Source organism: Sus scrofa, chromosome 1 (assembly GCF_000003025.6).
Source record: "Sus scrofa isolate TJ Tabasco breed Duroc chromosome 1, Sscrofa11.1, whole genome shotgun sequence".
NCBI lineage: Eukaryota > Metazoa > Chordata > Mammalia > Artiodactyla > Suidae > Sus > Sus scrofa.
The window spans coordinates 237,311,830-237,325,329 of NC_010443.5; the positions used below are offsets into that span (position 1 = coordinate 237,311,830).

The 13,500-nt window shown below is 44.9% G+C and overlaps 1 protein-coding gene and 1 pseudogene across 5 annotated transcripts in view; one reads left to right on the forward strand and one right to left on the reverse strand.

The window, feature by feature from the left end:
- On the reverse strand, positions 1,567 to 10,214 carry LOC100739249 (annotated as a pseudogene).
- Positions 5,332 to 13,500, forward strand: part of MELK (maternal embryonic leucine zipper kinase) — a 114,362-nt gene continuing 106,193 nt past the window's right edge. For 2 of the 5 annotated variants that reach the window (XM_005660248.3, XM_021066086.1), the window contains exon 1: positions 5,332 to 5,481. The gene's annotated coding sequence lies outside the window, so the exon portion shown is untranslated. Of the gene's footprint in view, positions 5,659 to 5,894; positions 6,011 to 13,500 lie in introns of all 5 variants that reach the window. The other 3 variants (XM_021066072.1, XM_013993665.2, XM_003480551.4) reach the window with 3 other exon arrangements.

Genomic DNA, 13,500 nt, shown 5'->3' on the forward strand with positions numbered 1-13,500 from the left:
TGGAAGATTAACTCTTGAGCCAATCAAGTTAATTACCTCATAATCTGGCACATTTTATGGCGCTATTAATACCTCCAACTCAATGCTACAGCTGTGTTTGAGCACCCCATGAACCACAATGACAACAGAGCTGATATTTTTTTTGTCATTTTGCCTTTTCTAGTGCTGTTCCTGCAGCATATGGAAGTTCCCAGGCTAGGGGTCTAATTGGAGCTGTAGCCATGGGCCTACGCCACAGCCACAACAATGCCAGATCCAAGCCGAGTCTTCGAACTACACCACAGCTCACGGCAACGCCGGATCCTCAACCCACTGAGCAAGGCCAGGGATTGAACCCAAGTCCTCATGGTTCCTAGACAGACTCATTAACCACTGAGCCATGCCAGGAACTTCCCAGCAGAGCTGATCTTAAAGGACCAGGGGACACAACAGTTAAGCATATTTTCAGCTCTCAAGCTGGGCCTGGCATACCCTCACCAATGGCTGAGATGGCAAGTTGGGGCAACTAAGTGAGTGACAGGAGTAGATGGAAGACCCTTTTTGGAGTGGACACTGATGACAAACACAAGCAGGATCAGACTCTCCCTTTTTAGGTCTAACATCACCAGGAGCCCTAGCATTGGTCTACATCATTACCTGCAAGGTACAAGGCAATACTTCTGGATTCTAAACTATATAAGGAAAGGGTCCATTGAACTCTTTGCCTGAGGCATAAAACACTAAATAGGGCTAATTTCATCCATGCCCAACTAAGGAAATGGTTCCCTCTTTCCTGTTTTGGGTTTTAAGAAAAAGACTGATCAAGCAGGAGTTCTCGTTGTGGTACAGTTGTTAACGAATCCGACTAGAAACTATGAGGTTGCAGGTTCGACCCCTGGCCTGGCTCAGTGGGTTAAGGATCCGGTGTTGCCATGAGCTGTGGTGTAGGTTGCAGCTGCAGCTCAGATCCCTTGTCATTGTGGCTCTGGCATAGGCCAGTGGCTACAACTCTGATTGGACCCCTAGCCTGGGAACCTCCATATGCCGTGGGAGTGGCCCTAGAAAAGGCAAAAAGACAAAAAAAAAAAAAAAAAACCTGATCAAGCAGAAAATTTCATCTTGAACCCAGCACAACTAAATGGTGGGCATTTCCCTGAGTCAGAGTTGGCGCAAAGACTCAGCAATCTACCATCGGGTTCTTTTTTCTCTTTCTAGGGCTGATCCTGCGGCATATGGCGGTTCCCAGGCTAGGGGTCAATCGGAGCTGTGGCTGCTGGCCTACACCACAGCCACAGCAACGTGGGATCTGAGCCACGTCTGCAACCTGCACCACAGCTCATGGCAACGCCAGATCCTTGACCCACTGAGCAAGGCCAGGGATCGAACCTGCAACCTCATGGTTCCTAGTCGGATTCGTTAACCACTGAGCCAGGATGGGAACTCCAACCATCGGGTTCTTAATAGGAAACACACACTTGGCGTGAAGGGAAACTACCTTGGTAAGCTTTGGTCTTCCGTAGGGCACAGAACCAGAAGAGACTAGCAAGGTCAGGGTCTGGGTGACCAACACCATAGCACAGGACTTCTTTACATAAGGTGCATGATTCCCAAGTAGGGTCTACGAACACCCCAAACTTTCAAGAGAAAGCTGGAGTTTCTGCATATTTTTCTGGAGAAAGTGTCCATTGCTTGTTGTAGATCCAAGAACAGGTTAAAATCTTGAGCTAGAGAAAATATTAAGCGAGGTGCAGGCAAGAAAAAGCCACCAGATACACTTAGAGCCAGTCAAGCCTGAGAGTTCACAAAGCTGTCCCTGAAGTTAGAACATGGACTCATCACAGCAGAGAGCATTGCTTTTATGTTCTTTCTAATTGAATTTCAATTTTTTTTTTTTTTTTTTTTTTTTTTGCAAAACAAGTCCCTAGGAAACCCAGGTTCAAGTATGCCCCTGGGGTTGGTCCACTGCTGTCTTGTATTCATTCACCAACATTAAACCCCAGAACAGAAGATGTGACAAAGCAGGACTCCCTCCTCCATGGCATGAGTCCTTTGCTGGTTTCAGAGGTGGATGGTGGCCAATGCCGAAAACACACAGGAACTCTTCCTTGGAACTTGGGTAGGATGAAAAGTGCCTGCCGTGAACTCCGTCATCTTTTCCCTGACCCTTCCCCTCCAGTTTCTGAAGATACAGGAGAAAATAACATCCTTTGAAGATATTGGATAACAATTCCCCAAACAAAAACACATGTCCAGGAATTCCCGTCGTGGCTCAGTGATCAACGAATCCAACTAGGAATCATGAGGTTGCGGGTTTGGTCTCTGGCCTCACTCAGTGGGTTAAGGATCTGGCATTGCTGTGAGCTGTGGTGTAGGTTGCAGATGCGGCTCGGATCCTGCATTACTGTGACTCTGGTGTAGGCCGGTGACTACCCCTAGCCTGGGAACTTCCATAAGCTGTGGGAGGGGCCCAAGAAACGGCAAAAAGACACACAAAAACAAACAAACAAAAAACACATGTCCAATGCACTCTGCTTTCAGATAGTCTGGGGTTTGGTTCAGCTGTTGGATGAGCTGATTGACCTGTTCATCTCATAGCCAGGTGAACCCATCACCTTGAGGAAGCCCACTCTGTTCCTGGTGGCATGACCAGCCACTGAGAGTTGGAAAGGGCATAAGAACCCTGAGACTGCCTGAAAATTCTTGCCCAGGAAGGCAATTTGATGAATGAGGTCTTCCAAGCAAATGACACTAAATTTCCCCAGATCCTCTTCAGTTACTGGGTTTTTTGTCAGAGGAATGATTTTATACTTGACTTTGGCTTGTCCATGTTTCAAGAAAAGTTCCCCAACAGATTTCAGTTTGGAAATCCCCAGGTCACATTAGGTTCCACTGGAAGAAGCATTTTCACAGTTTGATGGGTTACTTGCACAAAGGCACCACTGAAAATCTTAGATGAAGTCTTGCAATGGTCTTCGACACCAGTAAACTCACCCCATTAATCCTTTGGATGCATACCACAAAAGGCAGAGAATATTTATCTGGCACTTCCTATCCATGAGGTTTCCCTTCTAGTAGTTACCGCCAGGAATCATGTAGGGAGCATTCTAGTTGCTTACACTTGAGCTCTTTTCCTTTCCTCTGCTCCTTCTTTCGCAAAAGAGCCTGCTTAGCCTGGGGGCCGCCTTGTTTTTCAGGTGGTTTTTATGGAACAAAAAATTCTTTTTTTCTTCACCCTTCCTCTGCCATCTTTCCAGTACCAATGCTATTGTTCACGCGTGGCCAGCACAAGGAGTGGGCAAGAGAGGAACCGCTCTGTGCTTACTTGACCACAGAGATTGCTGGTTTAGCTCAGGTGGGAGGCCAGGGCAGTTTAAGGACTAACTAGGGAACCGCTGAGGTCTTGCTAAGCCTGATTCTCTCCAAAAGTTGCACAAAGCTTCCTTTGCACCGCTTCCAAGGTTTTTAGAGCCGTGTCATCTTCAAAACCCAGCCATTTTCATTTCAACTGTATTTTCATAAAGCTGGAGATGGAGCTGTAAACATCGAAAGGCTTCTCACAATGTACCATCTCGTAATTTTGAATAGTCACAACGGTGGTAATTTTTGGATTATTGTAATTTTCTGGAAGGCTGATTATTGCAAACCTCTTGAAAGTAAAGAACTACCTCCTTTAAAGATATTCAGTGGATTGGAAATATGGAAATGATTTGATCCCCAGTATCATCCAATAAAAAAATACACAAACAGGAGTTAATGTTGTGGCTCAGCGGGTTAAGAACCTGACTGCTATCCACGAGGAAGCTGGCTTGATCCCTGGCCTGGCTCGATCCCTGGCCTGGCTCGATCCCTGGCCTGGCTCAGTGGGTTAATGGATCTGGTGTTGCCCTGACCTTCAGTGTAGGTTGCAGATCTGGCTAGGATCTGGCATGGTGTGGCTGTGGCTATGGCCTAGGTGGACAGCTGTGGCTCCTATTTAACCCTTAGCCCGGGAACGTCTATATGCCAAAGATGCGGACATAAAAAACACACAAAATATACAATTTCTTTTTTAACTTGCTGGTTTCCCCTCCTTTCTCATATTTCCATTTCACAGAATGTTATCTTAGTGTAATTTTTGTTTTTTGCTTGAAAATCCTTTATCCAGTGCCATACTGTGTTTCATTGCAATAAAAATACATATGTAACACTATTCCACTTAACAGGCAAGGTAGAATATTTTCAGGGCAGTGAAATTACTCTGTATGATACTGTAATGGTGGAGACATGTCATTATACATGTCTAAACCCATAAAATGTATGGGAACACTTATGGTAATTAAATTCTTTGGGTGATAATGTAGGTCCATCAGTTGTAACAGATGTGGGGGGTATTGATAAGGGGGAAGGCTATGCTTGCGGTAGGGGCAGAGAGTTTAGGAGGAATATCTGTACCTTCCAGTCAAATTTGCTGTGAACCTAACTGCTTTAAAAAATATAGTTTGGGAGTTCCCTTCGTGGCTCAGAGGTTAACGAACACGACAAGGATCCATGAGGATAGGGGTTGGCTCTCTGGGCTCTCTCAGGGGATTAAGGATCCAGCGTTTCTGTGAGCTGTGGTGTAGGTTGCCCACACTGCTCGGATTGTGTGATGCTGTGGCTGTGGTGTAGGCTGGCGGCTATAGCTCCGATTGGACCCCCAGCCTGGGAACTTCCATGTGCCTTTGGTGTGGCCCTAAAAAGCAAAAAAAAAAAAAAAAAATGTATTTAAAAAATACGTATATAACCTTATACTTAGTATTTTCTTTCCTCTTGTTATAATTTTTAAATTTTTTCCTTCTGGAGCGATTATCATTACACTTGTAGTTCTTACAGCTGATGAAATTCGCATAAATAATGAGCAAAAAGTGAAACCTACTGGGACTTCTACCCTGATGCTAGGTTGGTGTTTCTGGTACCTTGAGTTACCTAATGGACAATTTGGCCCCTGGGGTTTTTATTCCTCATGGCAACACATTTTAGTAAGATCTGGAGAGGGGAGAGGTATGCTTATCCTTTGTTGGATGGGAGAAGGTTCACTCAGCAAGGGGAGGACGAAGACAAGAACTCTGGCTACTAGTGACTTCACTGCAGATCAATTTTAGGAAACAGAACTTAAGTTTATGTGTAAACTTTGTGTGTCCACGGCACCAGGAAAATCTTCACATGCTTCCTCATAGGCTGTACTCTAGCTTTAAAACCAAGGCCTTAAGTCACCCCTCAGCAGCCCCTGAGGCCACTCAGCCATCCCACTTCCTGCCCAGCCTTTCCAGCTCAGAGCGCGACCGCGCCCCCGCCGGGCCCCGCCCCTCCTAGCCCCGCCCCTTCCGGCGCGGGAGGTTTGATTTCATTGGCGGGCGGAAGCGGCCGGAGCCAGACCATCCAAAAGATACCTAGGCGTCCTTCTCACTCGCCTCTTCGCTTAGGACTCCAGGCCGGAGCGTGTGACCTGTCTGGCCCAGTCCCTCTCTGCCCTTGCGCCCTCAGGTCAGTGTGTCTCGCCGTGGGTGAGGGCCGTAGTTTCGGCTGTGCTCCGCGCGGAAGGCAGCCGCGTCAGCCCAGTGTGCTTCTGGCTCACGAGAGACTGGGGAACTTCAGAGCCTCGCCTTACGAGTTCGGTTCCCTGGATGAGATAGTTCGCCTTTCCGATCCCCGGTTTTCTCTGTAAGTGCGGATAGTGATCGTACCCGCTTCCAGGTTATCTATGAGGTGTGCAGGCAATGCGTTTGCCACTTAGGAGGCTGTGATAAATTGAATTTCCATTTCGCGTTTCCACCACCCGGATTGTCTCCCGGAAATAAGTTCAAAGGATTTCGAGTTACTTCTCTTCGCACAACTCAGTTTACTAGGGCAGTCCAGTAAAAAAGGAAATGTTTTATGTCTTATCACCCCTTTTTCAGAGTCCACATCCTTCCTCTTCTTTCATCTTCCCAAAGGAGTAGCTTAAGAGGAGAACATGCACGGAATGCTATAGTAGTAAAAGGAGTGGCTCCCATGGAGAAACCAGTGGGAAAAAGTGAGTTTTCCAAAGGAGGGCGTCTCAAGGAGCCATCAGGTCTCTAGCTCCTAGGATGAGTTTTCTTTCTTTTTTTTTTTTTGTTGTTGTTGTTGTTGTTGTTGTTGTTGTTGCTATTTCTTGGGCCGCTCCCGCGGCATATGGAGGTTCCCAGGCTAGGGGTTGAATCGGAGCTGTAGCCACCGGCCTACGCCAAAGCCACAGCAACTCAGGATCCGAGCCGCGTCTGCAACCTACACCACAGTTCACGGCAACGCCAGATCGTTAACCCACTGAGCAAGGGCAGGGACCGAACCCGCAACCTCATGGTTCCTAGTCGGATTCGTTAACCACTGCGCCACGACGGGAACTCCAGAATGAGTTTTCTTGAGCTTCACCGTTGGTATTTTTTCTTTGGTAGCGGAAGCGAGGGAAAGTGGGGGAGGATCAGAGGTGCCTGGAGTTTTGCTAGGGTTCCTAACTCTTTTGCTCATATTTTGGTTTTTATTTCTGTGCTGTGTGGGAGAAATCAGGAAGGCCCTACTGCACCTTCATGGGCTTGTCTCACCAGTGGATGTGTTCTTTCTGTGTATCTACTGTGAACCAACCAGATTGCTAGATCAGTCTCTTACAATCTTTAGGAATGAATGCTGTTTTGTTGGTGCTCCCAGAATCCTGTGCAAGGGAGCAGGACAGGATGTTGATCAAATGTATGACAAGCACACATTATAAGCCGTTTGTTCCTATCCTGCAAAATTAACTGATAAACTTTCTCCCACCATCTAGGCAATTCCTTGTTTCTCAGAGAAGTTCAAGACTCCAATTGTGTATACCTCCTGTTCTTCTGTTTCATCACACCTAGAAGGACGTTCACGTGTGTGGGGTCTAGTTTCCTTCTTCATTATCTACAGTTGAGAGGTTCCCTTCCACATTGACTGATTATATACCTCCTTTGGCAGCAGTTGGGTTACTCCGGGAACAAGCCTTCCCTGTGTTCTATATTTCCAAACCCTGGAGGTTAACAGAGCCCTTCAAAATACTTAGAACAAGTCCCACATCCACAGAATTTAAAAACCAAGTAAAATCTGTTATCATTATTGCAATTTGTAATGTAAACACCAGTTTTCTTATATAGTAGCAGAAATGATGTTCCCTCTACTCAATAGGTATAATTTAGGCCCACATTGGTATTACTCTCTTAAAGGCGTGGTGTGATTTGAGGGAAGGGGGTAGATAAGAAAATAGAAGAAAGAAAAAGAGGAGGTCCATGGTTCAGTCCTTTCACTGGTGGAAGTTGATCTCTGCTAGGTGACTAGTGGCCATAACCTGAAAATTCAAAACTCAATTGGGAAAAATCTATCAAGAAATTGATTATGACGCTTGTATTACATCCCTCATCCGGGGAAGTGAATTCCAACATCATACTAATTGCTTTCTCTTTCTGAGTGTGGCAGTTTGGTGTTTTTGGTCACACCTGCAGCATATGGAAATTCCTGGGCCAGGAATCAAATCCGAGCTGCAGCTGAGACTTATGCCTCAGCTGCTGAGACTATACCAGGTCCTTAATCCACTGCATCACAGCAGCAACTCCCTGAGTGTGGCAATTTGAAATAGCCCAGTCCTTTGTATGGACTTTAGGCATATGCAGTATTGGCAGTTAGGATTCTTATATTTCCCAAGGCCTACTCCTTTCCCTTTATCCATTTCCTGGTTTTTTACATGTTGAGATGTCTTTTTAAAGAAAATTTAATTTTTTTTTGGCCGTGGCATGCAGCAGCTTGATGTGGGATCTTAGTTCCCAGGCCAGCAGTTGAACCCGGGCAATGGTGCAAGTGCAAATTCCTAGCCACTAGACCGCCAGGGAACTCCCATAGGATGTCTTTTTGTATTTCCTCTTTAGCCCTTGTGTTCTGAATTCCCCAGTACTGTGTTAGTTGGGGGCTTTGCTCTGTAAGGAACTTGATAGTTTTCTAAACAGATTTATAGCCTGAGACTTCCCCTGTTTCTAATCTCCTACTTTCTCTTCTCCCTCATCAAGATCTTAAAGATTTCTTAGCCTTGTATTGATTACGTACCCCCTTTTTTTTTTCTTTTTTTTTTTTTAGAGCTGCACCTGCGGTATATGGAGGTTCCCAGGCTAGGGGTTGAATTGGAACTGTAGCTGCCAGCCTACACCACAGCCACAGCAACTCAGGGGGGATCTGAGCCAAGTCTGTGACCTACACCATAGATCATGGCAATGCCAGATCCTTAACCCACTGATTGAGGCCAGGGGTCGAACCCGAAACCTCATGGATACTAGTCAGGTTCATTAACTGCTGAGCCATGACAAGAACTCCTTGACTCTGTACCTTTACTGCTGTTTTTGCCTGTCTTAAAAATTCTTAGTTCTGGAGTACCTGTCGTGGCTCAGCAGTAATGAACCCAACTAGAATCCATAAGGATTCGGGTTTAATCCCTGGCCTCATTCAGTGGATTGGGTGTTGCTGTGAGCTGTGGTACAGGTTGCAGACGAGATTCCGAGCCTATGTTGCTATGGCTGTGGTGTAAGCTGGCAGCTGTAGCTCCAATTTGACCTCTAGCCTGGGAACTTCCATATGCTGCACCTGAGGCCCTACAAAACAAAACATTAAAAATAAACAAATAAATAAAAATTCTTAGTTCCTGGATTTCTATCTTTTGGAGGTATGGTTTGACTCCCACATTTTCTCCAATGACAAGTGTGCTTTAAAAGATTCCTTAGTTAGTAAAAGGCGAAAGATTTATACTATCTGAAGAGAAAGCAGAGTATGAAAGATTCCTTAGTTAGTACTGCTATTGAGGATGTTTCTAATGCTGTGTGTCAGGTGCTCAGAGAGAATAAATAGGTCCTCTGTGAGTCTCCTTGCCTGGAACAACTTTGGCCACTCCAGTGGCAAATTAAATATTTCATTTTAGATTGTCAGCTTTCTGTTGGCATTTGGACCTGGCTTTGCTGCTTTTGTTTGCCTACCCTATTCATGCAGGTTCAGCTAGATTAAAAGTTCAACTTGCTTATTAAGTTGGTCCAATGTCATCTCTTTCTAGGAAATGACTAATATTGTTTATTGGATCAGAATAGCTTTTGCTCATGATCTTTATCTTTCTTGCTATTTCAATTTTGACATTGAAACTAAAACTTTTATTTATTTGTTTTTTTCTTTGCTGCACCCATGGCGTATAGAAGTTTCTGGGGTAGGGATTGAACCAAGCCACAGCACAGCATCGACAATGCTGGATTCTTAACCTGCTCTACCACAAGAAAGCTCCTAAAACTATTCTTTTTTTAAGCTCCTAAAACTGTGTTTTTTGGTTTTTTGTTTTTAAGCTGGCTTTGATATTTTTGCTTCTCAAACTTCAGCTCTAGTTATTTCACTGACCAAGTTTTGAAGGCTTGGAGTTCCTGTTGTAGCTCAGAGGTAATCAATGCTAGTATTCATGAGGATGTGGGTTGAATCCCTGGCCTTGCTCAGTGGGTTAAGGATCCACTGATTGCCCTGAGTTGTGGTGTAGGTCTTGGAACAGCTCCCATCTGGCGTGGCTATGGCTGTGGTGTAGGTCAGCAGCTGCAGCTCTGATTCAACTCCTAGCCTGGGAACTTAAACATGCCATGGGTATGGTCATAAAAAGCAAAAAACAAACTTTTGAAGCTGTTTTACTTGCTGATAATAACATACCTTTTATCTCCAAGTAAAATGATTCATGCAATCAGAGTGCTTTAGGCATTTTAAAAGGATATTTGAAGGAGTGTTAAAAAAAATCTTCTGTGGCTCTTGGGCTTTTGATAATTTCATCCAGTTTTTTTTCTACCTTAAATTTTTTTTTTTTTTTTTTTGGTCTTTTTAGGACCGCACCTGCGGCGTATGGAAGCTCCCAGGCTAGGGGTCCAATTGGAGCTGTAGTTGCCGGCCTACGCCATAGCCCCAGCAGCTCAGGATCCGAGCCATGTCTGCAACCTACACCACAGCTCCCAGGAATGTCAGATCCTTAACCCACTGAGCGAGACCAGGGATTGAACCCGTGTCTTCATAGATGCTAGTCAGGTTCGTTAACCACTGAGCCATGGCGGGAACTCCTCCACCTCATTTTAAGATGACCCATCCTCACTGTATTAAGGACTTTCCCTATTGCGCTGTCTTTTCCATTATAAACTCACCACACGCCTGAGGTTGAACTCATACTCTGGGTCTTCCAAAGTCATGACCATTATTAAGGCGTGGTAACTTGCTTGTCACTCAGCTCTGGATGAGCGAGGATGAAGGACAGAGAACTTGAAGGTAGTGAACACAGTGCTTAGCAATTCCAGAGCCTTTAGGAGACTTGCTAAAGCTCTGCCTGTTGGTGAAGGGAGGCTCTCTGGCTCTAGAAATGAGCACTAGCACCAGATTTCCACTGCTGATGGGCAGTGATTAAGATGTGTGAGTGTTGCCCTTTCTAGGTGGAAGTTTGCCGAAGTCCTATTTGGCTATGCACATGCTTACCTAATCTCTCTCAGTGTTACAGAGAATGGGGTCCTGGGATTCTGAACCCTGTGGTGCCTCTACCTAGTTCATTGCTGGGTCACAAAGGGAGATTTGTGCACAGCAGTCAAGCCAGGCAAAGGAGGAGTTCATCACCAGCCGGATGGTGAACTCTTGAACCCTTGGTGTGCTGTGCCAGACTCTATGGGAGATTCTTTGTTGTTGGCTCAGAGACCTCCACTTCCCTGGGCCCCTCTCATCCCTGCTTGGCTTTCTAAGGGCTGTGGGAGCATCTCTCCCCAAGGTTGAAATCTCAAGTCTTGTCCTTTCATACTAACCTCTAGGAAGAAATACTCCTTAGAGAAACCACATCAATATAGGTTCAGAGAGCTTTCACCCCATGCCTGCCTATAAGAAAGTTCCACTTTGCAGCACCTAAACCCAGGTCCTAAGACTTGTCCTATATAGGAACACTTCCAGTTTATTTAGAAATCTATTTCCGGAGTTCCCGTGGTGGCTCAGTGTTTGACGAACCCAACTAGCATCCATGAGGATGCAGGTTCGACCCATGGCCTGGCTCAGTGGGTTAAGGATCTAGTGTTGCCATGAGCTGTGGTGTAGGTTGCAGACATGGCTCGGATCCTGAGTTGCTGTGGCTCTGGCATAGGCTGGAGGCTACAGTTCCAATTGGACCCCTAGCCTGGGAACTTCCATATGCCATGAGTGTGGCCCTAAAAAGACCAAAAAAAAAAAAAAAAAAAAAAAAAAAGAAGACGTCTACTTACTAGAAACTTTCTTTTACTGGTTGTGCTTTTTTCTTCCTTCTTGGCTTCTATGCAACTGAATTCTTTTAATTCTTACATTTCCAGTTGTTATCTCCATGCTTTTTCTCTTGCTACTCCTATGTCGGGTATTAGTAAGGCCTTATTTGTCTATCTTTTAAAGGTTTGGCCTTAAAGTCTTTAAATAATTGATTTGGTGTGTGGTGTGAGGTAGAGGTCCAGTGTTCTTTTTTTCCTAGATGCCTAACTGATTATCCCAGCTCCAAATCTGCATTTCCTTTTGCTGGTACCTCTGAAAGTAGTTTCCATTCAAAACATGTCAACTTTTTCTTTCTCTGGGATCTTTGCAGCTAAATTCCCTCTTTCTGGAATGCTCTCCCTCTCATTCTTTCTGGGCTAACAACTCCTGATAAGCCCTACTGACCACAGAGCATTAGGAACACATGTGCAGCTAAAAGACATTAGGTTTTATTTTTGCTTTTTTAGGAGTGCACCCTTGGCATAAGGAGGTTCCCAGGCTAGGGACTGAATTGGAGATACAGCTGCCCCCTATGCCACAGCTATAGAAGCGCAGGATCGCTGGATCCTTAACCCACTGATTGAGGCCAGGGATCGAACTTGCAACCTCATGGTTCCTAGTCAGAATGTTTCTGCTGTGCCACAATGGGAGCTCCAGCAAGGACCAGTTTTATTTATTTATTTATTTATTTTTTTGTCTTTTATTGGGTTGCTCTCACAGCATATGGAGTTCCCAGGCTAGGGGTCTAATCGGAGCTGAAGCTGCTGGCCTACGCCAGAGCCACAGCAATGCTGGATCCAAGCCGCGTCTGCAACCTACACCACAGCTCACAGCAATGCCGGATCTTTAACGCACTGAGCAAGGGCAGGGATCAAACCCGAAACTTCATGGTTCCTAGTCAGATTCGTTAACCACTGCGCCACGACGGGAACTCCAAGGACCAGTTTTAGAATGGATACTATCAAAGAGTAGGAGCATTTCAGCATTTGGGTATCTTAGGTAGCAAGAAGTGGGAGGAATGAGTGATGCTGAGGATATCACTGGTGAGAAAGCAGCAGTCTGTCAAATGAACATTATCCTTTTAACTATTTGGTATAGAAACATTGTTGACATGGTTGTATCCAGGTCCTACTGGAAACATTGTTCAAATTTTGATGGGAATATGCCAGTCTGGGCTTATTTTCTTTTCCTTGCTTTTCATCCTTTAAATTAGATCTAGGCTTAAATGTTACCCTCTAGGGTGACCCATTCTCACCACTGTTGCCCCCCCCCCCCATTAATACAAATTGTAATGAATTTGCTGTCTTCTCTACTAGAATGTAAGGTCCATGAGGGTAGGAACCACATTTCTTTTCTTCTCCATTATAGCCTTAGTGCCAAGCACAGGTCTGCACATGGTTAGTACTCAGTAAACACATCTGTGTGGGTAAATGAATACAAGAAAATTCAGGGTTAATAGTCCGATTGCATTCTCGGTTCTTCCAGATACACTGCTAATCTCAACTAAGTTAAAGTCAACTAAGAGCTTGTCCTTTCCAAATAAGAAAAAGCATTATGAATATGACCTTGTATATACTAACCCTGATAGCTTTTTGTAATTTTACCTAATTTCACAACTCAGACAGAAATCAAATAAGACCTACCTAAGCCTTTTACAACTAATATATTTCTTTTTTTTTAGGTCTGCACTCGAGGCACATGGAGGTTCCCAGGCTAAGGGTCGAATCGGAGCTACAGCTGCCAGCCTACACCACAGCCACAGCAATGCCAGATCTGAGCAGCGTCTGCGACCTACACCACAGCTCATGGCAACGCTGGATCCTTAACCCACTGAACAAAGTCAGGGATTGAACCCACGACCTCATGGTTCCTAGTCGGATTTGTTTCCACTGCGCCACGACAGGAACTCCCTTTTACAACTAGTTTTTATAAATTATTTAACATATGCTTATAATAAAAAGAGTATGTAAGTTGTCAAGCATAATAATAAAATGTGTATCTTATTGCCTGTATCTTAAAATTATATATCATTGGAGTCTTAATTTGCATATCCCTGTTGACTGATGAAATTGAGCCTCTTTTCTTTTTTTATTGGTGATTTTTTTCCCCTGCTTTTTGCTTTTTAGGGCCACACCTGCAACATATGGAGGTTCCCAGGCTAGGAGTCAAATTGGAGTTACAGCTGCTGGCCTCTGCCACAACCACAGCAACATCAGATCTGAGCCATGTTTG